The sequence below is a fragment of the Heliangelus exortis genome, chromosome 4 (assembly GCF_036169615.1).
Source record: "Heliangelus exortis chromosome 4, bHelExo1.hap1, whole genome shotgun sequence".
In the NCBI taxonomy this organism is placed as follows: Eukaryota; Metazoa; Chordata; class Aves; order Apodiformes; family Trochilidae; genus Heliangelus; species Heliangelus exortis.
In genome coordinates this window covers 425,459-449,090 of record NC_092425.1, presented here as the reverse complement: position 1 = coordinate 449,090, position 23,632 = coordinate 425,459, and the positions used below count along the sequence as shown (strand labels likewise).

At 42.6% G+C, this 23,632-nt stretch overlaps 1 protein-coding gene and 1 long non-coding RNA gene across 5 annotated transcripts in view; both read left to right on the top strand.

The window, feature by feature from the left end:
• LOC139795639 (uncharacterized) overlaps nucleotides 1-23,632 on the top strand; it is a 504,885-nt gene that overhangs the window by 253,361 nt on the left and 227,892 nt on the right. The window lies entirely within an intron of this gene.
• The window catches only part of LOC139795637 (uncharacterized), a 207,096-nt gene that overhangs the window by 114,747 nt on the left and 68,717 nt on the right, over nucleotides 1-23,632 (top strand). The window contains exon 6 of one of the 4 annotated variants that reach the window (XM_071742560.1): nucleotides 22,707-22,808. The exons of the other annotated variants lie outside the window; for them this stretch is intronic. The gene's annotated coding sequence lies outside the window, so the exon portion shown is untranslated. Of the gene's footprint in view, nucleotides 1-22,706; nucleotides 22,809-23,632 lie in introns of those variants that run through there. 4 annotated transcript variants of the gene reach the window in all.

Below are 23,632 nucleotides of genomic sequence, written 5' to 3'. Positions count from 1 at the left end.
GTGTTGCTATAAAACTTAACACTTTTGGGGTTTGCCTTTGGGGTAGAAGAGAAATTGGGGACAGAACCGAATTGGTTGATCAGATCTGGGAGAAACTGTGCCAAGAAAAACTGTAAAATAAAACGCAGGGTCTGTGTCTGAACTTTTTCATTAGTCTTGCCTAATCTCTTACCAGTTCTGAACATGGCAATCCCATATGCACAACCTTGAAAGACATGTTGTGAAAAGATGTTGTGCAACCCTAGATAATGAACTTTATTGTGGTAAGATTTCAGAATGATTGATGGAGCTTTCCTTTTTTCTTTCTTTGACTCTGTATGGGAGTAAAAGGCCTTTTTGACTCTAGATGCAGGAGGTCAGTGGCTACAGAGTGTGAGCGAGTGCCTTTTTTCTATGGTTGAAGACTTTAGGTTCTTATCCCTGCTTGTCATTTTTGGAAAACTTTCTCCTTTTGGGAATTTGAGGTACACACTGATTTTACCTTTCATGGGTTCCCCAGTCTCCCATTTCCTTGCTCCACAGAGCTGCTATCTCTGTTCCTGACTCACCTTCAGGTAGTTTCCCTCCTCAGTGCAGACATGCTGCTTTCCTGCTTAACGTGTCTGTCACAGACAAATTAGGGCACTTCAGCAAGCTCTGACTTTGGGGAGAAATTAGGATGTCTGTGTGTGTTTGAGCGTAGGAATGGGCAAATGTATTTTACATGAATGTGTAAGAGATGGAAAAAGAACAGCAGCTCATTAATGAAATTATTCTTCCAGTTTGTTGTAACCTTTTAAGTTCAGATTTTAAAATGTGGTTGTATGAGGCTGAATTTTTGAGGCCTAATTTAAAGAGGCTATGTACTTACTCTGTATTTGATACCAGGTTCCTTTACAAAAACTGTTTAGAAGACAAAAAGGGATGCAGCTGAAATTACAAGTCAGTGCTGAGCTGCCTGCCCATTTGTTATGGTGAATTTTCAACAATGACACGTTATGCCATTTGGAGAGGCAGGGTGCTCCTGGTTCTCATGAAAACAGCAGTGCTTAACTTTTGTTTGCTTGGGAACAATTTTGCCACTTTTGGATGTATGTTTTCATACCTCCTTTCACCATGTTTGATGATTATCAGATGCTGGTGTCTGTCAGTAAGCCACTTCTTTCTGAGAACCACACAGCTAATTTCCAAAGGGTTCCTTCACTGACATGGCATAAATATGATTAAATATACTATAGTTAATTTACAAAATCCCTGATCTTTTAATCTCAGTAAATCTGAAAAGTTAAACACCTCATGTTGCTTTTTGAGCTTTATTCCATCCAGAAGAAACCATCTGCTTTCCACCAAAAATCACTCTGCTTCCTTGATCTCTTGAAATTAATCCTACTGTGATTAACTTCAATCCAATTAAAAAGAACATGTAGGCAGCTGCACAGGTCTGAGTACATGTGGACATGATAGTAGGGTTCCTCGTGGGGGAACCAGATTAAGGGCCAATATATTAGGCTAGACAAGACTGGTAGCAAGACTTCAAACTCTGGTATCCTGGCATTGCATGCAGTATATAATAGTGCCCTACTTGATAGCTATGAAGTTCCTTGCAGTTCAGGAACTCAAAGGTTTTCATGTGCATATATATGTCCCCCTAAATGCTGTGGGACTGAGTAACTATGTCTGTACCAAGATCTTGAAAAATGACTGTATTTAGTGCAAAGGGCTGAAGCATGCCACAGGGGACAGACACTTCCCTGTGCATTTCCATGAGCCTGTGCCACATTGCTTCTTCCTTGTTTAGTCTCAGGGGAGCTGCTGAAAGCAGGGGGATTTGAGAGTCTAACTGCTGCTGGAGCTTTGTTCATTTCTATACAAAAGCCTGGAGAGAAGGGACAGATTTTAGGCATGACTTCAGAGAAATCATCCTGCACCTCCCCTTCCAGGGCTCACGCTTCTTGCAAGCTGCCTCTGGGTCTCACTGTGGGAAGCTGGCCATGGAAATTTTTCTCTCTAAGCCTGTGTGTTCCTCTGCATGGCACTTAGCAGGCTCCCAGCATTGCAGTCTTGTTCCATATTACAGAGGTATTGCCATCAGTTTGTGCCAGCCTTTTAATGAGAAGTACTTTATAAACGTTTATTGTTATGAATCATATTTTCTCCAACAGCCCTGTGGCTGGTGGTGGGCCAGACTTGGAGGTGGCTCAGTGCCCATCCTCTCTGCTTTCAGATTTCTAAGTGGGGAGTTTGGTGGCTGGGATTTGATTGTTCCCAGGGGACACTGCTGAAGTCTATGTGGCCTGGAATAAGAAGCAAGAGCAGCCCCAATTTGGGAATTTTTAATTTTTTTTTAGCATAAGTCAAAAAGGAGAGAAAATGTCACTCTCAGCTTTATCTTTGAGACATCTTTGAAGGGCCTGACCATGGGGTGACCCAACCTGAAAGTTGCCCCAGAACCACAGTCAGAAGACAATAGGAAGAGTGGAGCACTTCTGAGTTCAGCATTAGTATTAAGGCTGGAAGCTTTTATGATTGGATTGGTAGCATTACAGACTGGGCGTAGGCTGCTGTTCTGTGAATGGAATAGGGCTCTTTTGTTGAGGCTGCTTATATATGTATATATATATATATATATCTTGTAGTTAGTGGCTAGACACTGATTTGTAGCAGCACAAAATTATGCACAGCACTGTCACTGCAGCTTCTATTCTTTTTCAACCTTTCCCTTCCTTTTCTTCCCTTTCTCTCTCCATCCCTCCTATAACTAAAAGAAAAAAAAGAAAAAAAGAGGCAGAGAACAGAGAAGACCATTACCACACTGATTTACATAAATACAGCTTTAATTCAGGCTAGTGTTCCAGCAGTCACATAAAAGTGATTCAGTACCAAGCTGTTTGTATCCTTAATAGCTTCTGGAATCTTCTTCCCAGTCAGGCCACCTCTGAAAGTCTGGGAATATTGCAGATTTTTCGGCTGAGTGCCGAATACCAGGATGATGAATCAGTGACTGCAGGAGTATCTAATTCGATTAAAGCTCTGCATCAAAGAACTGTGGCTGTCAACATTAGCAGCCAGGTAAGGATCTGTTAACCTGGGTATTTTAAGATGATCTTCAGGGATTTTGAGAACAGGTGGCCAATTACCCATCTACTATTGATCTGCTATTATGCCAGGCAGAAAATACAGAGCTGTTATCTGATTAAATCTGATGATTAGGAAGAAAGCCAGAATGTGCTATTAATTAGACTAACATATTTTTATTTCTTTCCCATTATACTTTTATGTGGCTTTCTTACATGTGTCATAACCTTTGTTCTCTGGATCGTTTCTGTGTACAAAGAGGCTGTAAACAGGATCACACATAAATGAAAAACATAAAACATTACTTATAGGCTGATGCACCCAGTAAAATGAATCTGCTAATAGGCTGAGCATTAACCCACTCACTACCCCACTGAAATATCCAAACAGTCTTTACTGGTCAGGCCAGCAGGGCAGACATCTTCCATTTCTTCTTGGATCAGGGCTTGTTCTTGGTGTTACAGAATCTCTGTCTCCTGAACCTTCCTTTCTTCCCACTTCCACCACCTTTCCTTGTTGGAATTTTTCATGCTCACAGGCTGGACTGCTTACTGTCCACAACTCAAAAATTACACTCTGTTTTCACTTCCATGACCTTCATGGCTTTAAGATCTCATGAACTTTCTCACACCATAACAATATCTTGCTCAGTAAAATGCACTTAAAGTAAAATTAGTACAGATGCTGAAATCCACCTTTTCCAACTTCCCTCAAGCATTGATTGCACATTGAGTGAAGCAATTTCTGGGTCACTTAAGAGAAAGAAATGCGTGCCCTCAGTCCCTCCTGCCTTGGGGTCTGCAAGGCATTGAGAAACCAGATCTAGTAGTCTAGTTAAAAATAATAATATGCTACATTCTGTAGCAAGATTTGTAATGCCAAAATACATAGTGTGGTCTGTCTGCCCTGCTCCTCACAATGGGAACAAAGTAGTGGTAATGTCAGAGAAGGCTAAAAAGTCGCAGGGTCTTTAGACTGGTGTGAAAAATGTCAATGTGGATGTTTTCCCCTCTAAAAACAATGTGAACAAGGATTTTTTACCTTCTCCAGGGTCTTTGCCAAGTGGGTTCAAGAGATGGTTTTTCTGGTTTTGAGAGCTATGGGAGGATATTTTGCAAGCATTGTGTATGAAACTCCTCCAGCAGCTGTTATTGCAGAAGTGGTTTTAGTATCTGCCTGAGTTATTAGGAGGCTATCAACAAGAAGGTCATTCCCAGTGGCATTCTTTTCAGGGGCTGAATGATCCCAAGCAAGGGCAGATAAAATGAAAGCAAAGTGAGTGTTTGTTTTGCTAAGGAAAACCTTTTCAGATGTTGTCAATCACATGCACAGGAAGAGAGATTCAATCATAGTGAAGGCATTGGACATCCAGAGCAGCTTGATTTTTCAATTTTATAAACAGTAGGAGACTCAGGAAGACACAATGTGGAAAAACAACTCTATAGAATCAGCAGATAGAGTAAACTTTTGATTCCTGTGCCATTTAAATCCAAATTATAGTCATTTATTCAGTCCAGAGTGCCTGAATTTCCACTGTTTTCCAATTTAGGTGGCTGTGACAGCAGACTCCATGAAAAAGCCCTGCCTCAAATTTAATCAATACATTCACAGAGGTATTCCAGTTAATGCCCAAACTAGTACAATTTATGCAAACTTGGTGAAAAAAAGTGGTGAAATGCTTTGCTTGACCAAAATCCCTGAGTGTTTCACTACTTTGGGACGTTAAGATATACTATTTTGTAAATGAGTTAAGCATTGATCCAACTAATTCAGATTCCTTAAGATCCCCATGCTTGGTGTTTTCTGTGGACTGACTGGAGACCTTCATACTCATGTCCTGTAGGATTTGGGTAAAATTTTAACTGTGCCTAGAGTCTGGCAGGCAGATTCACATATATAAACATCTTAACCTTGTGCTTCCTTGTATTCAAAAATGTTTTTTAAAGAGCTAGGTTAAAATCCCCTTTGAAATTTTGAGATGAATTAAGAAATCCTCTGTTCTTCATGTTGGTTCTAACAGTTTCCTGTAAGTGGTTGTGTGCAGCCATCAGGGTTGCCAGGGATTTGTCAGTGTAAAGGACCTCTTCTAGTTATTGTTGAGCACCCTCTCCTGGCTCTCTGTTATTTGCACATCAATCATCTCATGAACTGAGTGCACAGGGATGAACTGCAGTGCCTGGTTGAGTTCAGGAGGATGCCTTTTCTGATGGTGTGAGTTGCTGCCCTCCTTTCAGCCTACCCCACTTTTTAGCAGCCTTGCTGATTTACAGCTTATAAATCCTTCCAATGGTGAAATTCCTCAGTAAGGATTATTTTCTCTCCCCTCATGCTGCTTCTAATTGATCCCAGAAAAGCACTTGTAGACAGCAGAATACAATGCATCAGGCATAATCTGCTAAGGGGATTATGCCCACTTGGTAAAAGCTTGTTTCTTGGGTTACTAAAACTACATTCACACCTCTTGATGGATCTTATCTTTCTGCTAATGGCTCAGGAGGCCTAAGGCTGAGTGTAGGGATGAACTGGTGTGTCATAATGCAAATTTATTTGCAGGGATTATGTCAATAAGAAACGGCTTGAATGGAAATAGAAGGTGAAGTTGTGGGATTACCACTTGGTTAAGAGTTATGATGTGAGAAACAGTCACCTCAGTTTTGAATTCCATAGGATCATAGAATGGACAGGTTTGGAAGGGACCTTAGCATCTTAGTTTCAACCAGTCCAATCTTCTTTTGGGAGCTGTTGCTGAATCCCAGCAGGATCCATGGACCTGTTCACCTTCAGGTTCTTTAGGTGGTCTTGAACATGCTCTTCAGCTGCAGTGGAGGGATCTTCCTTTTCCCAGTCCCTTCTGTAATATGGAGGGTGTGACCAAAGTCCTTGCTGGCGAAGACACAGGCTGAGTAGTCATGGAGTACCTTGGCCTTCTCTACACTTTGGGTGACCAGCTCTGCTGTTTCCTGCTGGAGTGGGCCCACATTTTCCCTGGTCTTCTTCTTATTAATGTACCTATAGAAATATTTCTTGTTACCCTTAACCCCCCCTTGCCAGATCCAAGTCTCTCTGTGCTTTTGCTTTCCTAACCTGATTTCTTGCTTCTCTGTACTTCCTCAAGGGCATCTGTCCTTGCTTCCATCCTCTGTAAACTTTGTTTTCACCCCTAACACGTCCAGGAGTTCCTTGCTCATCACTCAGGCCTCCTGGCACTCCCACCTGCCTTCCTTCTTGTTGGGACACAGTGGCTTTCCCTTTTCCAGTCAGGAGGAACTTCACCAACCTGCCATGACTTTTCAAATATGATGGTCAATCATATCATAATCTACCATAATAGATAGAATTGGGGCACATGACAGTTTTCTTGCACTATGTGACTGCTTGTCATGACTAATGCAGTCCAGAATTCTTTGCACAAATCATACCAGGAAGGGCAAAAATCTTCACTCTTTCTTGCACTCCTGTTATTCCACAGTCACGTAGTCAGGCAGCATTATTGCTAAATTTAAGAGTTCCTAGGCACCTAGTCTGGATCCATCCAGTAACTTCAGGCATCTCATGAAGACACATGCATAAGCTCTTTATCCATCACCATGTTTGTAGGATTTAAGCATCCTGAGAGGGCCATACTCATGCTTTGGGGTGACTGCCTTCTGTTAAGTACAGCAGAGCCCAGGGAGATGAAGTTCTTAATTTTGACCCTCAATAAATAGGTGGTGGGCTCTGCTGTTTTTCTCTTACCTGATGGCTTCAGAGAGTTCTTGGTACACACTGTACATTCAGGCAATCAGCACTGCACAGCATACAAAGTCCAAGAACCAGGCTTCTTCTAAAGGGACTAACAAGAGCTTCAAAGCAGCATCATAGCCAGCCCCCTGAGTGCTGACAAGCCAGGCTGTTTTAAAGTTGTAATATAGACCACAGTCTTGGAGATATAATTTCTAATGATTATGTTAAATACAACATTGATTTAGCAAGGAGTTTCTAACATCACTTGCTCTTGAGCATGGTTCTTGCTCAACCCCAGGCTGAGGAAAAGGACATTTCTGAGCACTGGGAACATCATCACAGAGCATACACCATAGAGTAGGAAGCTAATTTGCAGTAGCCAAGGATTACACTGCATCACCTTTTTATTTTGTGATGTGTTTTGTGGTTTTATATTCCTATATAGCAAGAATGACCCTGGCTTTTATGGAGCAAAGCCATCATCTTCTCTGAGATGCTATCAGGGTACTGTCTGGGGTAAGTAAAGGTATGCTATAAAACTCTTTGATTTCAGCCTTCTTGCTAGCTTTCATTTTGGATTATCCCCAATTAGAAGGTTCTTTGTATTTTGCTGCTGTTTAATTGGAGAATAGGAATAAAGAAGCAGATAGAAACAAAGAAAATACAGAAGTATTTTCAGGTCATTGCAAAATCAGAGAAGCAGTGTTACTGAATTTGAGAGAATGTGAGCAGTGTCTGTTTCAATTTGTGTGTGACTTTGATACAAGCAAAGAGACCAAAGTCTTATGTTTTTTTAAGTCAAGAGGTTCAGAGAATAAATTGACTGCAGCTGAGATCCGAAGCAAAATACCTTGTTTATTTCCTTTATATGCATGAGAGTACACCTTTTAAACTGCCAGAGAAACTCCCTAATTTGCAAATAATGAGATAAACTGGAAAAGAAAGAACAGCACAAGAAGAGGCATCATATGACAAAGTATTCATTTACTTATTTCACACTGACAACGATCATCCTGGCTTTCTTTTTTCCTGGCCAGGGCTCCCTGTGTGCACACACAGCATCTAGCTTGAGTGGCACAGCTCCTAGCCAGGTCCATGTTGCTGTGTATCCTCAGACCATTTCTAATGACCTGGCTCAGTGGTCGTGCAGGTATTTTGCCCTTCTCTGGTCTTTGGAGCAAGTGTTGGAGCTTTGCTACTTGCACCAAATCTGCTGCCCTGTCTTTCCCCTCCCCGTCAGAAGGGCAGGCTAGATTAATCCTACTGAACAGGCCTGCATGGGATGGAGTCTTATCTCTTCTTTTTACTCTAGGCCTGATGGACTGTACCAGCAGCCTCCTTAGGCAGAGAGCACTTGCAGAGTGAGAAGGCAGCACTGTACTTTATGATGCACCCATGTTTTCAAGATGATGCCACAGAGCAAGACTTCCCCAGCTTCCTCAGCATCTGGAAGCCAGAGCCCTGGCTGGGGTAACTTGGCAGTACTCCACAGAGTCATCAGAGTGCAGCCAGGAGGTGAAACCTGCATCTTGAAGAAAGTGAATTTGCTTGGCTAATTGCAGGCAAGTGCTCCCTCTGAGCACCTGTAAATTGTTGAGTTTAATAGGGAGGCAGCTGTTGCTGGCTGCCTGGGTTCTTGCTGCCTTGGAAGTTGCTGGGAGATGAGAGCAGCAACTTGCAGCATGATTAGCTTTTTCTCCCCTCAATTTCATTCTCATCTTCTCTCTTAAGAGCACTTAAAAGCATTTGTTGCTCCTTAGAAACACCCACAGGACCTGTTGTGAAGTGCACTTTTTGTGCTTAAGGTTTCGAAGCCTAAAATCTCTGACCTTAAGAGCTCTGGAGCATAGCTTAAAGTCTGCCTTACAGACACCTGCAAAACATTGAACTTAAGCTGGCACAGCTGGAGGGAGGTGTGGCTTATAACGAGAGGTGGTTTTATTGCTGCATTTCAGTGCCCTCCTTCTGCAGGGGTTTTGCTGAGTGAGTGGGAAGTAGGTATTTGGATGGGTCTGGCCTTTGGATTTGAGAGCTTGATTGCCATAGTGGACCAGTCACTTTTGCAAACTGGAATAGAAGAGACGTAGAGTCACTAGCAGTGAATGAGAGAGATTTTTTTTTTTTTTTGGTTGCACAAGAGATAAAAGCAGTGGCAAAGTTGGACATTTCTGTGTGAGTTGATGCAGAAAACCTCTCTGTGCAGTGGAAGGGATTCAGCACCTCTGGTCACAGGATTTACCTGGCTGGAATAACCCTCAACCTGCAGAAGACAGAGGAAGCTGAAGATGAGCTGTTGTTACAGGTACCTCCATCAATTTTTGAAGTGCATTGGGGGAAATCTTCCTTGGGGTGCATTACAGACAAGGAGGAAGGACTCTGGCAGGAGATGTATTGCTCTGAAGTCTAGGTGGGCTTATCACAACCCCTTCACTGCCCCTAAAGTAGGTAAGGATTGTTGGATCTACTCTTATAATGGTTGAGTGCAGACAACTCAGCTACCTCAGTTAAGAGAGAGGATTCTATAGACTTTCTAGTCTGTCTGGTTTTGCAGGTCAGAAACCCCTATGTGTGTCTGGAGTCCTCTAGCAAGCCTTGCCTTCACCTGTAGCTTTGTGTTACTGTGTTTCTCCTGTCCTGTGGTGTAAGGCAGGTGTTGGCCCAGGCACCTTTCCTTGTGTTGCACCTGCATCTGGGTGTTGTGACCCATGTACTTAAGCATCAAAGTGTATGGTGAGATTCCCAGGTAGGAGCCTTACCTGTAGTCTTACTTGAGAAAAATGAATTTTTGTGCTGCTGGTACCAGGCAAACTCCTGACCCTGAGCAGTTGGAACAATCCTCAGCCAGGGAGGATTTGGTTCCCCTAGGAATGATCAGGAAGCACAAGAACATACCTTGTCTGGTATCAAAGTGGTGCCATGGCACAGCAAAATCCTCAGGAGTCACTGACAGGGAGAGGAAAGGACGAGAGGGTCACACACCGGGGGCTGAGTTTGTTAGCATGGAGGTAGGATGTGGTGAAGCCTGCATGCCAGGCCCTGCTTCCCAGCACCATCAGCATCAGCAATTCAGCAGATCTTGCCCTAACCCAACAACAAAATAAGATGGCAGCCCAAGGAAATACCCTTGGCTGAGCTTCTTGAAAACCCGGCTGCTGGTTTTGCAATTGGATTTCTGTTCTTCCCCCTGCCCCCCTTTTTTTTCTTGTATGTGCCACATGCCTCAGGAGAGAAGAGTGTTGACTCTAGAGAGAGTTGGAGGGGAGTGGAGGTGGAAATTGGCAGTGAAAGAGTGAAAATAAAGTTTGTGAAACCATTACAAAAAGTTTGGCTTTTGCTGTACTTGGAGTGGCCCCCCCACTGGGAGTTCTTCTAGCCCAGGGCCATTTGCTGTTTGAGATCATTAATAGCCTGCTCAATGTCCTCCAGTGTGATTGGCTGAGCCAATATATTACTGGCAATTTGACTGAGCTTCAAGACAGAGAGGAAATATAAAAGCCTCTTCAAGTTGCTGGTACCTTTTGGGATCTCAGTCATATAGAGGTCTTGAGAAATCTTGACAAACTCAGACTTGGAGGCACATTTTTTGAGTGGTTCACAGGGGTGTAGCTGCATGTAAATGGGCAGTGTTAGGATAAAAGGTTGCAGGAGGGTTTCAGCATAAGCCCTGTGGTGTCTGGTCCTGGTTTTCAAGCGAGTGATGCTGTTTCCAGGAATATTTTAACCTTTTATTTGAGGTTCCAGAGAATTTGCTGATATTCCTCCCAATATTTGCAGTATAAATAAAACTAATTTGGATGTTTATAACCCAGATCAGCAGCTACTTCAAGATATATAGCCCAAATAAAATTAGTGAGATCTATAGAAATGCCACAGGGCTGTAGCTGAGGAGTTGCTGCTCCAGCCTGCTTCCTTCCCTTGTGTTTCACTGAGTGGTTAGGGGCACCTGCCCAGTGACTAAGATGCCTTTTTCTTTGCTTGTGATGATTAAATCCTTGAAAAAAAGCCCATGAATTAACAGAGCAGGAAGATGAAAAATGAGCCTTCTGCTTTCTGAATCATTGTGAGGTTTTGGCACCTGGGTCTTGCAGCTCCCTGGAGCAAAGTGAGACTTCTGATTTGCTGAATGAAAAAAAAAAAAAAAATTCCCTACTGGGTATAGACTGAAATTCTGTCCTAGTAGAATTTCACAGCAATGTCTCTATTTCCACTAAGCCTTGAGCATACCAACCAAAAAGTAATTTGTACCTATCATTCATCCAGCTGTCTTCTTGCTTGGCATGAAGTGTAGAAACCCCCAAAAGATGGTTCCTGCTCAGAAATCTGCTCTCCATGCATACAACATCAGGGTAGGAGTGGGTCTGGTTGCAGACACATGGACAACCAAAAGAGAGGTAAGACTGGGAGGCACGTGGCAAAGCAACCTCACTCACCACATGGGCTACTTCACTCTTGCCAGGGGTCTCCTGAAATGATTCTTGTGCAAGAAAACAGTGCATCAGGATAGGAAACAGCTCATGTAGGGACGATGAAGCATGTTTACTGCACATAAAGAGCAGAGATGTACAGGGTTTAGCTCTTCACCATGAGGAACTAGCTCCAGAGAGAGCAGTTCTTCACTGGTAGAAGAGAGGCATGGTTTGTGTGTGTGTGTGACTCAGTTAATCAGCAAAGTGTGCAACAGTTTGCCTTGCTGTGAAACACATACCTTGATCAGCAAATTATCTGCTTGTTCATTAAATTATGCACTGTGATCTCTGAGGTGTATTAAATATTGAAATCAGAAATGTTATCATTAATAGAAACTTAATGAACAACAACGAGATTATGTGCCTCGCTTGACTTGTGTGAGAAGCAACTCCTTGTAGTTGGAAGGTGACTTTTCTCAGTCTCTGCTGGATAAATGCTAATTATTTCAGTTACCAATGCCCCCAGAGGCTCAAATGCTTACCGTGGATGTTCTACCTCAGACTGTATATGGAGTAGGGTTTCTCAGTATGTAGATAAAAGCCAATTTTAATGGACAGGAGGAAAGAGACACCAGTTTTTACCATGCAGATTTATAGCTAAAGTGTTCTACCAGCTTCTGTATTTTGGCTTCTTGCATTCTATGAGGTGACTTTTCAGATGTGCAGTTTCTGATGCCTTCACCTACAGTTAATGTGTGGGTGCCTAAATTAGAATATAGACATATGCAATGCAAAAAGTGCCTGAGGATGACTCTAGGTAGTTCCATCTCTGAAATGTTTATTATTGGGATTATTGGTCCATCAGAAATCCCAGTCAAGATCAAGGTCCCATTATAGCAGGCTGCCTCTCCTCTCCTGTGCCTCTCCTGTGTGACTTTTTCAAGGTGACTCAACTTGTCAGTGACAAACCTGAAGCTAAATGGGAATTTTCTGCTCTTTGTTTTACATTGCAGTACAGGTGTTGGATTGCAAGTCCTATATATCTATGTCTGGCTTAGCTTTTAACTAGCAGAGCAGGCTTCATCTATTATAAAGGGTTTCTGGGTGGGCTTGTTGAAACCCACATCACTGCTCTGCTTTCCCACACTGTCTTTTCAAAACGGTCTCAGTAGGTCCATACCATCCTGTTCACACTATGAAGCTTTGCACAAATAGAGCTGGAGGCTTTACAGAATGATCTCACTGATAAAATAACCTGCTTGCTTTCTGCTCAAGTGGGTAACTTGAAGGCATTTGGATGCAACTGTAATTATCCGTGACATGGCAGATGGACCATGGACTCACAGCTTGATGGGCAGCAAGCTCCCATGTCTGGTCTCTGCTCCTCACCTGTCCTGTTGGCTGAATAGCCAGTTCCCAGGTGCAATTTAATTAGGAATGACTGGAGCTGTGTCTCTCCCCTTTCTCTGCTTGTACCTGTGGAGCAGAACTAGGGCCAGGAAGATGCTGGGCACTCTTCATCCCATGTTAGCAGTGCCAGCTCCCAGGTGCCTGCCTGGGTGGTGTCTGCCTGTTGGGTGTTGGCTTCCCTGAGGGAGGGGCTCTGCATTTGCCTACACAAAATCCAGTCTGCTGCTGGATGGGACCATCTGCAGGGCTAGAGATGTCTCACTCTTATACCCTTCTCCATTGCTGCACACCATTAGACTTCTTTAGTCATTTATGAGGTCCTAAATTGCTACAGAAAACAGTATTGTTCTCTGCCAGCTTAACTGTTGTATTCCTTAAATCTTGTTTCTCCTTCCTAGCCTTTACTGCCTGTTAAGTTTACTGGATATCTGTGTCCTTTGCCTTTGTCTTCTGTAAATGATCATAGTAAGTCACAGCTTGCCCAGAAGAATATTCCAACAGAGGAAAGGAAGAATTCAGTAATAATAACAATGCAGCCCAGGCAATATTACTGCAAAATAATACTACAAAAACATTTAGTCCTGAAGTAGTCATTCCCTCCCACTGATACCTATTTACAGTACAGAAGGAATAGGTCCCCAGGGACTTAATAATGCTTGGAAGAGATTGCAGGTTTAGTTTATCTTCTGTAGACCCAGGTGCAGCTCACAGGTATCTTTGAGCTGTGCATTAATGGGGGTGGCATCTTCTCTTCTTTGTTGTTCCTGATCCCTTTGTTCCCAGATACTGGAGGAGAAATGGATTATATTCCATGATGTTCCTCTCAGTGTGATAATTGCCTTTGCCTGTGTTGAGGTAGAAACCTGTCCCCTCTTTCTTTCACTCCCCAAACAACCTCTCTTGATGTGGGAACAGAGCAGAGGTGCCCAAAGCTGAGTTCAGCAGCCCCAAGCAGCGTGGGTGAGCAGAGAGCAAACGTTGTTCCCCACACTCTGTCTTGTAGGGAACAGGGCTGAAATACCAAATGGGTATTTGGTGCCCTAGCCTGGTGTGGTACCCCCTCAATTCAAAGATGCTTGGCTGTGCTCCTCCTTTGTTGGCTCTGGTTTGCCTAAAGGTTTTGCTAACTTTACCCTGAAATATGTTCCTACAGACTGTTTATGTTATTCTGAGCCAACTAAATAAAAGCACTGTTAAAGTGTTTGCATTTATTTGTGCAGCACCTACTGGGCTCTTTATCCTGCAGCACTAGCAAGGACTGCTTTGGAGGGGGCTTCTGGGGACAACATGGGCCAAGGGGGCTTCACTGACCAATTGATGACTGATGTGAACAGGAGTAAAAGAGGGATTCTGATACCATAAAATTTAGGGAACAGTCAGAGACATTACTGAAGCTCTTACTGTTACAGGAGTGTGAAGGATTCATTGCTTCATGGAGAAGATAATATATTAGTTCACAGAAGTAATAAGTTATGAGACAGAGCAAGATCTTTAAGTGTCAGTGGCCTGTGTTCATGGTCAGATTGCACCACCTGGAAGAGGAGACAGGAATTAGTGCAGAACTATCAGGAACATTCCAGTAAACAAAACACACTGAAGAGGTAGAACCAAAGATGGTTCTAAAACAAGGCCTGATCTTAAATTAATGTTCCTAGCAATGTAAAGGGGCTGTCATGATATTTTATTCTATTCTGCTTCTGTTAGAAGAACAAGAATTACTGCAGGAAGGAAAGGGCAATTTATACTGCCAAACACAATCTCTTAAGCAGTAGGAGTGTGACCTAAATCCTAAGATTTCTTCTTTGTATATTTTAGAGCTTGTAATCCTTTAGCAGTGGCTTGCTTTGTGTGTTTCAGTTTTTAATTGTAGCTCTGAGTTATAAAAGATTAAAAAATAAAACTGAAATTATCTGATAATCATGAAAGTTAGGGCTTCATAGAATAAATATTTTGAGTCTTGCAATGAAATGGTAATACTTGTTAGCTGGGAGGCTACTGTTTCAGTTCAAAGAAATAATGAGGAGGAGGAGGAGGACACTGTGGCTTAGTGCACATGGCATACAGGGGCAAAAAAATACCTTTCCACCATGTTAAGGGACTGTAATTGCACTTAAGCAAGTAAAAATATTTATTCAGCGTGTATGTGCCTTCAGAAAGCAAACTGCTTTCTGTAAAGGAGCAATCAATAGCTAATAATATTCCCAGTGGTTATTTTCAAATACCATCTCAGGCTCCTCAAGAGCCAGATGGGCATTAGTTTAGCAATACCCTGACAGTCCAGGGTGCTTTTGTACTCACAGAATGTGGGTGGTAACAGATGGTGTACACTTAGGCTGACTTGTCCATTCCTATTCTGTCATCTCCAACTTGATATTTATGATAATATACCTTCTAATTTTAAATAGCCTGGGAGGTTTTCTCTCATCATGAGTTTCCTGCCATTCAGCCTGCTCTTGGATGAAGTACTCTGCATCTTTAATGCTGAAGTGGTCTTAGTCCTACTACATCTTGAAACTGATAATAAAAATTATTAGTGTGAGACACTTATACCACCTGTTCCAGATGTTTTGTTGCAAATATGCCTTATTTCTTCAATTAAAAAAAATAATAATAGAAGAGCATAGGTGACAAGCAAAACATTCAGGGTAGTTACCTGTGCTTAACCCATAGTTTTCGGTTTTGTGTGAATCTCTCTGTATGAATGTTGCAGTTATGGGAATGCAATGGTACTTTGGGAAAAAAATGCTCCTTTTCTCTCTGTGGAGCAAATTAATTCATGAGCTATCTGGGGGAGGACACTCTGCCCTTGGACTCTCTGCCTCATGAAGAATATCAACCTGGTCAGACTCCAGCCAGGACAGAAATTGTTCATTTGAGAGGTGCTTTCTGAAGCACTTTGTGAGACTTTGTAAGTCATTTTGGTGCTTTGAAAATTGTGCTGATCAGTAGTAATACAAGTTTAACAACAATCTGAGGATGTGGGATGACACTTTCTTGTTTCCCCACTGACTAAAGAAGGAACTTCAGATTTCTGAGGCTCAGTATCTGATTATTAGATGCCAGAAGCTGGATAATTCTGAAAACTCCCGTGCATGTGCAGCTGCACCACTGAAAGCTTCACACTGGGTGGACTGATGCTTTTACCTGTGTTCCTGAATCTCTTCCCTTCTTCTGTCCTATGATACAAATTTATTACTGAGGCCTAAAGAGTCCTCACAGATTCACCCACTTGGGGCACTTGTTTTGGGTGGCTTCACTTCCCTCTGAGCTGTCATTTGCCCTCAGCCCTTGTTCTGAGCATCACATCAGTTTCCTAATGTTCAGTGACCATGCTTCTCCTTCACATCCAGCAGGAGCTTTCTGGTTGGCCTTCTCCCAGCTGGATAAAGGTTATTTCTTACCAGCCTGCCCTTTCTGTCCCTGAGCAGTGTTTTTCAAGAGGAAGGAACAGTCACCCATTTTGATAGATACTCACCTGTTGTCCACAGTGAGTCATTCAAGGTGAGCCTGCAAGGTTGTGCCCATGTGTCTCATCCTTTTTGTCTGTGAAGCAGTGTCTGTGGCTGTCCATGCACCCACTGACTGCAGCCATGTGCAGAGCAAGAAGGCCATAGCATGGCCTTTCTAGGAAATGCTAGGACCAGTTATAAAACTAAGGGAAGCAAGGATTTTTATTTTTTTTTTCCTAGGGTACAGAATACACTGAAATAAATATTCGGGCTCTGTAGCTCTGTGTAAGCCCTAGGGCAAGGTCACTGCAAACATTTTGGTGACTTTCTGGACAATATGTAATGGCCTTTTTCTGCCTTTTAGCAGAAGATTAATCAGGCTTCTGGTCAGAGTATTTTGTTGTGCTTAGAGCTTATGTTATTTCTTCCCTTAGGCTAAATACTCTGCTTTGTGGTTATTATAAAGGTCAAGCTGCTGAGGCATTAATTATATCCCTCCTTTTCCTCTATTAGTGCTTTTCTCTTTTTTTGTCTACTTCCTCAGTTGGTGTTTTTGCCTTACAATTTCTATAACTGTTTGTGCAGTTACAGTATATAAACATCAAAAGCAGGTTAAACACCTTAATACACTCATATTACATCTCTTTTCTTCCTCTAGTTTGATCAACTGTTCCCATGTTGCCTATTGCTATCCTCAGTAAGACATTCACTCCAGGAAACAACTGGAGTGGCAATGTTGAGGGAGGGTTATTGGGCTGCAGTTAATCTCTTATGATTACTCAAAGTTTGCCTTCCAAAGAGCAAGATTTCAGCATGAACAGAGGCAATACGTCAGGAAATGCAAAATGATAAAATTGGGATCTTGGAGTGTCTTTGGCCCCACCCAAATCAAGGCATAGTCAAGATCTGTCAGCCAGTCTATGGTCATTAACCATGTATGGCCAGAAAATCCCTTTGAGAGGTAATGGAAATTTTATTAGGAGGTTAATACCTTGTTCTGTGAAAATTATATGCGGAGTTCATCCTTGTCTTTTCCTGTAGTCTGGGTATGGTAAAAGGAGAAAAGCTATTGAAGTGTTTCCCATACATATTTTCTGGCTCGCCAAGGCAGAATCTTTTGTACAGTGCTGAGCTTCCAACATTTAATCCCATGATTAGGCATAACAGGGTTGATTCTACCTTCATTTACTATTAAAAGTTCTCAGACAACTTCTCCCAGGCTACCTGTCCCTGCTTCCATCCTCTGAAGATGTTCTTTTTAAGTTTAAGAATGTCCTGGAGCTCCTTGTTGATCCATGCAGGTTTCCATGCAGGAAGGTTATTCCTTCCTGCCTTCCTCTTTCTTGGGATGCATTCCTTCTGGGCTCGGAGCAGGTAACTCTTGAATGTTAACCAGTACTTTTGGGCTCCTCTGCTGTCCAGGATTTTATCCCATGATGTCCTAATAAGCAGGTCCCTGAAGAGGCTGCAATCTGCTCTCCTGAAGTCCAGGGTAGTGAGCTTGCTGTGCACCCTCCCTGTTGCCCTATGTTCCACCATTTTGTGGTTGCTGCAGCCAAAGCTGCCCTTAAGCTTCATGCTGTCCACCAGCCCTGCTTGCTGGTGAGAACAAGGTCCAGCAGAGTACATTTTTTAGTTGGCTCCTCTGCCACTTGGAGAAGGAAGCTGTCAGTGCATTCCAGGAACTCCCTGGATGGCTGGTGCCTTGCTGTATTCCCTGTCTGGCGGATGTGATGATGATTTCCATGAGGGGATAGAGTGAAAGTGTAATATGTAATATTTTGGAAGTGTAATGTGTCAAAGACCCTTTTTTTGGAGGCACCCGGGGAGATTGCCATCCGCATGGTTAATCTCTCCTGGAATCCTGTCACTTCTGGTGGCTTTTGCTAAAATCCTCACAAAGAAGTGATTTGGTTCTATTACCATGCAACCCGTGCTGTACATCCAAGAGCTCGGTGTCACTTGGGGTCATCAGGCTGCTCTTCTGCTGCAAACTCAGGGAAAATTGTGACTGACCTCAGGCAAAATGAGGGCTGGCATATTGGAAATCAGAATTCATAATTACGCAGTGCCCTGAGAACTGAAGTTAATTAGAAGGTGTTTTTATTGGAGGGGAATTTGTTATTGGTTGTTTTGGCTTTTTGTTTAGAGAGTCTGAAGTCTATTTCTTTTTGGAAGGCTTGCCTAAGCACTTTCTAACCATTATAATGCCATTATATATGGGATTCATTACATTAGACACATTAGTGGAGATTAAAAAGGATCTATTGGAGGTATTGGCTGAAAAATAAAGGATAAAGACTAGTTGCAGTTTGAGCTTTTATTATGTGGCTTGAAACAAATGCTGAAATATTGTATTTAAGTTAAGTGTGTTTGTTGAAGAGAGCATTAGGAGGGAAAGCAAAGCAGCAAATACCACTCTCTCCATTAAAGAAAGAAATCACAATGGCTGGGAACACTGTGTTAATTAGCAAACTAATTTCCTTGTACTTTAAGTGCATAACAAGCTTTAAATGCCTTCGAATGGCTTGATATCAATTGTGTTTTGTTCTTGGAATGTAATTGTTTCCATGGCAATGCTGAGTTCTGCTGTACATGGATTATATCGGTAAAGCCTTCCAGTCACTTATGGGAAGTCTGTATTAGCTTAGCAGCTGACCTGTATTCAGGTTATATTTTACTTTTGTTGCAGTTGTTTTACAAGGAAATGAAAGGAAAAAAAAAGAAAAGTCACTGGAAATGGGCCAGATCATCCTGCTTGGCTTCATTTCACTCTTCTTAGTGGAGCTGTGCTGCATTACACCAGCCCTGTTCTTTCAAAGGTCTTCTGTATGTATGCAGGAAAAGGGGCAGGAAATGTCATTTCCCTGCTGCTACAGACCACCATTCAGGTCACTTTGAATTTGCTGCCTAGTCAGATGCTGTCAAGTGAGCTTCTCTTCCTCAGGGAGAGCAGGTAACTCCAGAGGAGTGCTGCAGGGCTGCCAGCTGCTGCTGGGCAGCTGGGGGGGACGGAGAGGGGACTTTTGCCTTTGTGGGGCAGTGGTCACTGACTGCAGGGTGACCTCAGTGTTCCTGTTAGTGAAGGGAAAAAGCTGACCTACCAACTTTGCTGGTCACTTTGAGCAAAGCAGCAGCACAGCCCCTTTTCACTACCAGCTGTGCCTTTTCTCTTTGTCTTTTACACCAGATGCTGTAATCACACCTTTCTCAGAACCCTGTTAGCTTTTCTCATGCTTATCAGATTACTTTATTTTTTTTCTTCTGGTATCAGAAAGAACAGTCTGTGTTCAAGAATTCACTAGAAGCCCATGCTTTCCAGCTTGGCCCTTGTTGGATTTCCCCTCAACTCATTTTCTAATGGGCATGGAGTTCAGTGTTACAAAATACACTGTCTGATTCAGGAAGAAGCACTGAATATTTACATTAAGATATTGAATACTGAAGGACTGAGTTCAAGCCCTAGCTTTGGCACAAGCTACTTCACTAGCCTTGGATAGATTAAATAGTCTCATAGCCTTGATTCCCATAGTGTAAACCACAAATTTTTCATTTCCATCACCATTTATCGGTTCTTTCCAGTCCAGCAGAACCAATTGTGAACCACCAGTTTTGATGTGGCACTCCATAGAAAAGAGCTGGAGATCTTAAGCTGTGCCTCTCACCAGGAAAAAGAAAATATTCTGTTTTGGGTTTTCACTTGTTCCTTTCATAATTTACAGGCTTCATGTAAGATTCAGCATCCCAGAACAGCAACTGAACACTGTGATGTTACCATATTTCAGCCTTCTCTTTTTCATTCAGAAATGGAAGGCAGTTAGATTCATTAGTTTGTTTCTGTAGTTAAAAAGATTAAGTAGAGGCAACACAGCCGAATCAGGGAGCAAATGGAAATATTTATACAGAAGGCTCAGCAGTTTCTAGTTTAGTGCATGTTTTCTCTTTTCCATTTACCTTTGCTTGCACAAGACATCAAATAAAAACCCTGACCTTGAAGGAAGACTGATGTGTGTGACACAGAATTTGGTAGAAATGTACCCTCTAAAAATAGTGTTGCACAAATGCTTCTGTTGGAGAGGAATTAAATTGTATTTGGTAGTGGAGGAGAAAATTAAAGAAACTTAGTTTTTCCTTTGTACCCTGTAGTCCTCACACTGGCATGCCTACTTAAATCAATAGTCTTCAATCTTTATTTGCATTCAGTTATTCTTTGTGTAGTGTGTTGTACTGGTCTTGCATTTAGACCCAGGTGCTTGTGTTTGTGATTGAGTTCTACATGAGGTGAGGCAAACGACAAGACAAAAAAAGAGTGGCCAGAATAAAAATAACATCTGTTTTACGTGTTGAAAACTAAACTGTGCAGAGATTGAGTGATTGTCATAGTTTAACACTGAGCTGGCAATTAAACAAATGACAGATGCTCTCTGTTAACCCCTCTCCCCTCCCCTGTAGATAAAGGAGAGAAAATAAGGGAAAGAGACTTGGAGGTTGAAAACCAAACTGCACAGCTTTAATGAAACAGTAGAGATGAAAAAGAAAATTATGAAATTTATACAAAGACAATATCACAGGTCTTTCCCTTGGTAACTCTCATGTCACCACTGGGGTTTCAGGGCAGGCCCTGGAAAAGTCCCAGGCTGGGCTCCTGGCATCAGTGGTAGATGGGAGCTGAATATACACAGGTTCATGAGGGCATGGATTGGGATCAAAGGCAGAGAAACTGATGGAATCCTCTGAGGATGCTCATCCTCTAATGGTCAGAATAGCTTGACCAGTTCAGACCAAGTGTATGATATGTACAGAATTGAATATTCTGTTGGGTCAGTTTTGGTCACCTGGCTGGTCTTCTCCTCCATAATGGAGGGTTGCAGGTGTGACCCCTTTCTCCCTTTTTGTCTGGAGCATAAGATGTTTTCTAGAACCCAGCAGTGTCCTTGGTTCTGCAGACCATTCTCTAGCTGTAACTATAAGCATGGAGCCTTATCAGTCCTAGAAACAGACACTGACTGAGAAACTTGCTGTTCATTTCAGTGAGAGCAGCTACTTAGACTTAGCTGAAAGTAAACTTACAGAAAGAAAAAAATAATAAAAAATTGTTCTATCCTGGCTCAGAGCAGGACAGTGATTTACCCGAAGTCCCATAGGAAAATAGTCCAAAGTTGAGAAGGCAGTGTTCATGCACGAGATGTTTTTAGGCAAATATTCAGCATACTGGATATGTAAGACAGGCAGGCAGTGTTGTCCAGGCACTACACTGCTAAAAAGGTACTTATGCTTCAGTGACATAAATGCGAGGGAGAGCCAGAGGGCCTTTTTAACCTTCTGCCAAGTATTGCCCAGGTGCTGAGTTTGATGCCAGTCACAAGAGCTCCTGCAATGCCAGACAGCACTCAGTAACAGAGTTCATGGGCAATTTGCAGCCAGCAACAAATGTAGCAAACAGCTCTTCCTTTCATGCTTGGGTAAAATATTGATCATCTCTAAAATATGAGACAGCACCCAGATATTCTCCAGAGGGTGTCCCCCTTTGGGCACTTCAGGGCATTTCTCCCTACCTCTGGAATTCTGCCTAAAAATACTAATGATAGAATCAAAAAAGACTGCATTCTGGGAAGAGACCTGACTTCTATGATTTCTGCTAGCTGGCAGTTTAAAAATTATTACAATCAGATAAATTGAAGAAACCCTGGTTTAAGAGCTGTTTATATGAGCAGACTATAGTTAACTCTGCTCATTGTAAAGACAAAGGAGAGCTATCATTGTGTAAGCCCATCAGTCTGGTCCTTCTAACTCAACAGGAGGCAGATTATGTGAGCATTTATGGTACCTGGCCCTGGGAAGTGTGACTGGACAGCTAACACTTCCAAGTTTTCAGCAGTCCAAATGGTTGTCCCAGACAATTTACTTTGTTCTTTTGGGAGAATGGAGAGGGAAAAAATGGTGAAAAAAATTTATATTTACCTAAACATTTAATATGTTTTATTTTTCAATGCTTTTTCTTTTTAATTGTTTCCATTTAAAAAAGAAATTTTGCTCCAAAATGAGAAGTTGAACCCCTTCATCTAAAACCAATGGCAAGACAATATTTCACATCTGGGATCCATACTTTCTTTCTCCTCTGCTCTATAAGGTTGCCCTGCTTGACCCAAACAATTCCAGTTGCATAAAACTGCATTTTTCACATCATACAGTTTGGAAGAATTCTTGTAGCGTAATCTTTGGCCACTCTTCAGCTCAAGAAAAGCCAAGTGCTCTGTTGCCACCAGACTCTTCCTCTCTCCCAGCAGTCAGCTCAGGGCCCCACTCTCCCTGGTGCTCCTTGGTCTGTCACCAGTACATTTTGGGAGTTCAGGCTCATTTATCTGTGACCCAGAGCCAAGAGCAGGCAGAGCAGAGCTCCAGGATGGAAACCTTCAAGCACTGCATTTTCCTCAGTAGCTCTGAGGCTGTGCCCTGTCCTTGCTTGGTCTTCCCCTTCAGTTAGGCCATGTACCAGACTTTTAATGCCTCCCTCCACCTTGGCCTCATCCAGTTCAGAAGCACTGCCTCTTGCTGCTCCAGACCTGTCCCTGAGGCTGCAGCCTTCCTGTGTGGCCTGTGATTTCATGTGCTCTCCTGTGCTGCTCCACTCACCACCATGTCTTCTCTCTCATCTCTCCTGCAGGGCTGAGCAGTTCAGTGTTCCCTTCTCTACTGCTGCCTGTGGGGTTCCCCTGTTCAGCCCTGGCTCTGCTGATGGCAGTAAGGATCTGTCAGGTCATCTTGTGATGTGTAAGTCATTACAACATCTGCACCTCACTGCCAGTAGATTAAAGAAGACTTAAAGTTTAAGATGGATACCTTTCATCTGAGTTAGTACTTTAACACTTCTGCCTGGTTGTGTCAAAGCCCTCTGGCTCTTCAGCATCCTGCAGAACAAACACTTAAGCACAGGGGGATGCCAGCACCTTTTTTAAGTAGTTAGACATAGGAAAGGTATAGAGAAATCAGTTCCTAGGTTTTTCTGCTCTCTGCAAGGATGTTCCCTTACACTCCTTCTGCCCCCTCAGTACATCTGTCTTGGCCAGGAGAGCAGCTACATCCACACAATGGTCTGCACTCCTGTACACATTCCTGTGCACAGTCACACACCTACAGTCATCTCCTGCTTCTCATGAGTACTGTGCATACATAATGCTGGCTTCTCTCATCTACACAACTGGTGTATATTTCACCAGGGAGTGATTTCCTGGGCTTTGGAGTCCTTCAGATATGGTCTTTAGATGTGACTCAGAGCCTATTAAGGTACTGAAGTAGTAACAAATTTTCTTCTCTGAAAGGGATGCTAACTGTATCATCCAGTCCCATGCTGAACCCCTGCACTCACAAAGCTGGGGGAACCAAATACACTGCAGTCTTCTTTACTAATGATCTGCTTGATGAACCCCACTCTCAAAGAACATGATTTATTTCAGGAAACTTTGGGAGCTCTGTTCCCAGCGGGATAATTCAGGCTTTGCACCTGAGAAATTTTAGATTTAAAAGGAGAAACAGGGTAAATGCATTCAGGAATGCAGGAGAAGATAAATTGAAGCTAAACTTGTACCACAT